At 46.3% G+C, this 3,746-nt stretch overlaps 1 pseudogene; it reads left to right on the top strand.

Moving 5' to 3' along the window:
- The first annotated feature begins 1,578 nt into the window (after positions 1 to 1,578).
- On the top strand, positions 1,579 to 2,628 carry LOC119333705 (annotated as a pseudogene).
- Positions 2,629 to 3,746: the final 1,118 nt, after the last annotated feature.

Below are 3,746 nucleotides of genomic sequence, written 5' to 3' on the forward strand. Positions count from 1 at the left end.
TTTCTCCTTTAGACTTGGAATGGATCCGGAAATGAGGGATCGTGTTAGGAAGAGGGAGGAGGAGGATGACGAAATGATGTTATTCGTTTTCCCTGCACTACATTTGATAGAGACCGATGGAGTTGCTCTTAGGGAGAGGAGGATTCCGCGACATACATCAGCGCTAACAGGCGAAATGTTTGTTAGGCAGTTACTCTAAGGGCACGTCAAAAACTGTCGGGTAGCATTTAGGATGGAGCCGCATATCTTCAAATTTTTAGCTAATTATCTGAGAAGTTGGTGAAAGATACCAGAATTAAAGTTGAAGAGAAACTAGCATCTTTATTTTGGATGTTGTCCCACAATTCTTCATTTGAAGACCTTCAAGTTCGGTTTGGTCACAGCGGGGATACTTTCCATTGGCAAATGAAGAATTTCTTTGACATCATCCCTATTCTCTCCAAGCATTTTTTGAAGCCTCCAAACCCCAGTCAAGTGCATCCGAAGATTCAGTCGGACACGAGATTCTTTCCTTATTTTCAGGTTTTTTCTTCGCCAACTTTGATCCACACCGATAACTTACTCTTCATGTTATAGGTGCTAAGTTATAGTATTTCGTTGCAGAACTGCATTGGGGCAATTGATGGGACACATGCTCCCATAACAGTTTCAGGAGAAAAAGCCGCACTATTCAGAAATAGGAAAGGGACCCTAAGCCATAATGTTATGGCCGTGTGCGACTTCGATCTGAACTTCACCTTCATTTCTTGTGGCTGGGAGGGATCTGCTACTGATGCTAAAGTTCTTCGGTCAGCACTTAACAACGGGTTTCATGTACCTCCGGGCAAGTTTTATCTAGTTGATGGTGGTTATGCCAACACACCTTACTTTTTTGCACCGTATCATGGTGTTCGGTACCATTTGAAGGAGTTTGCACGCGGTCGTCGTTGACCCCAAAATCACAGGCAGCTATTCAATCTCCGGCATGCCGTGTTACAATATCACGTTGAACGGGGATTAGGAATCTTGAAGAAGCGGTTCCCAATCCCAAAAGTGGGCACACATCATCGAATAGAGAACCAAGTCAAGCTACCAGCAGCGGCGGCAATCTTACATAACATCATCTGATCTGAAAGAGGAGATGAGCGTTGGTTAGATAACCAACCAAACAATATACCTGTCATGAATTTTGTGGATCTTCCTGACAGTGATATTCCTCAAAATCATCGAATCAACCATGAAGGCGACAACCTTAGAGATTCCATTGCTCATCAAATGTGAGCTGATTATCAACATGCATAACTTGTCATTTGTAGTGTAGTAGTAATAAGTTTAGTGTAGAAGTTTATGTTTTTTTTCTGTTGTTCATGTCATGAATATTGTTTAGAAGTCACTATGATGACTGCTCGAGGGTCACCAAGGTTGAGCCTCCTCAAAAAGCTATCGAAAGGGATAGAGCATCACCTCCTACAGGCAGTGTGACAAAGAGAGGAGGAGAGGGTCTCCCAAAGGTAATAAACTAGACGTGACTTTATTTCTCTAGTCGGGACTTTATTTGCTTAAAACCAAAATAGTTAAGATAGAAAGAGGTACATTAACATGCAATGTGGAAATGCAGAAGATAGAGCAGAATGGAATGCAAGCCTTGAGAAAGATCTTGCGGACTTGCTTCGTGAGCATGATACACCTAAACATAAGGGTCAAAATGAATGGAGCTGTGAAGCATGGAATACGATAGTGAAGAAATTCCACCAAAAGAATCCTTATGCTAGGTACAAGAAGAAAATCGAAGAAAAAGAGAAAGAGTTAAAAAGAGAATACAAGACGATCAAAGAGATAAGGAAGCAAAGCGGCGTTTAATGGGATGACCGGCAGTGCAAGATTCTAGCGGATCCACCACTTTGGAAAAACATCATCATAGTAAGAATGTCATTGTTATTCCCTAAAAGTTTCATTACGTGTTGCATGCTCTAATATCATTTTCTTGTCAACTATGTAGTCACACCCTAAAGCTGGAAAGTTTAAGACAAAAGCCTTCCCTCTTTTTGAAGCTTTGGGAGAATTGCATGATGGTTAGTTATCAACTTCATTCATATACTCATGTCATTGTTTTGTGTTTGTTTACTCTTCTAGTTTGAAATCTTATATCTGATTGTCACTTTAACTTTGTAGGCCAAACAATAGAAGGGACATATAACTTCACCTCTATCGAGTCATCACATTGCTCAACCCAATCACATCTCGAGAATCTTGGAGGAGCTGGCGACAATCAAGGAGAAGCATCAGCTGATGGTGAGAACTTTGGAGGAGAAAGGGTGCAGATTGATGAAGACGTTGAGGAGGTGTACGTGCAAGAAAACATTGCATGCTGTGGAGCCCCAACAAACTCAACCAAATCTGGCTACTGCACCCTCAAGAAATGGAGAAGAGAAATAACTAAAGAGATGGAGGGGGGCGAATGGTGATGTGGCCGCAATGATGGAGAAGTACTTGGAAATAAGGGCGAAGCAAGTGGAGGATGAGAGGAATAAGCCAAGGGTTATGGATGAGTACTCTATCAAGAACTGCACTGATCTGCTGAAAACAATGGACATCACACCTGAAGAAGAAGTCAAGGCTTTCCGAGTCTTCAAGATCCCTGAGTGTTAGCCATGCTAAGCTCACGTCATAGGATAGTGTAGTTTTCTGTTTTGAATAAACGTTGCATGGCTGCTGATGTGACATCTCCATGCAACATGCACGTAGTAGATGGAGACGTGATTTACGCATGATCTCCCTCCCGTTTCCTTTCTGTTTTGTTAACCCGGTCAGCGTTGCACGCTTGTGCATCTAGAGGTCGTGGGATGGCACGACCAATCCGGATCACAGCGAGCTGGACGGGGTAGATAGCTGTTTCGGTTTTGTAACAGATAAAGGAATAAGGAAAGAGCAGAAAACGCTACACAGTTACGGCAGCACCAAAATCTAATCGTCTCTCTTGTGTTCGTCTTCCTTCCTCGCTCGTTCCTCTCTCTCTCTCGCTGATCCGACGACGACAATTGGTATCAGAGTTGTGGTGTTCGATCCCTGCTCCGGTGGCCAACGATGTCTGATCCGTGGCGGCCATGTCTTACAGCGAGTCGGAGAAGGAGAAGAAGAAGGCTGTGGCAAAGTCACCGCCGTCCGAGGCGCCCGTCGTGCGCCTCACCGGCGGCGGCAGCGGCGAGATCCGCATCATCAAGCGGGTCGTGCACAAGTCGGAAGGCTCGTCGGCGTCCATGATGCTGACGAAGACAAACTACATGGAGTGGTCTCTTGTGATGCAGGTTAAGCTGCAGGCCAAGGGTCTCTAGACTGTGGTCACCGATGGCGCCGACGACGAGCATGATGAAAGGCGTGCCCTCTCCGTCATCCTCACGGTCGTGCCGTCGGAGATGCTTCGCGTCCTGGCGGCCAAGGACACGGCCAAGACGGCCTGGGAAACCATCAAGACGCTCCGCATGGGGAGCGAGCGCGTGCAGGATGCCAAGGCGCAGGTGCGCCAGCGGGAGTTCGAGGAGCTCCGCTTCAAGGACGGCGAGACTGTCGAGGATTTTGCACTGCGGCTCACCGGCGTCGTCGCTGATCTGGAGCTGTACGGCGATCCGGTGACGGAGCACAAGGCGGTCCAAATATTCCTTCCAGTTGTGCCGCGCAAGTACAGGCAGATGGCCATGGCGATCGAGTCGCTGATTGATCTCAAGACGATGACAGTCGAGGAGTTGACCGGATGGCTCTCGGCGTGTGAG

This window comes from Triticum dicoccoides, chromosome 7A, assembly GCF_002162155.2.
Source record: "Triticum dicoccoides isolate Atlit2015 ecotype Zavitan chromosome 7A, WEW_v2.0, whole genome shotgun sequence".
Classification (NCBI taxonomy): domain Eukaryota; kingdom Viridiplantae; phylum Streptophyta; class Magnoliopsida; order Poales; family Poaceae; genus Triticum; species Triticum dicoccoides.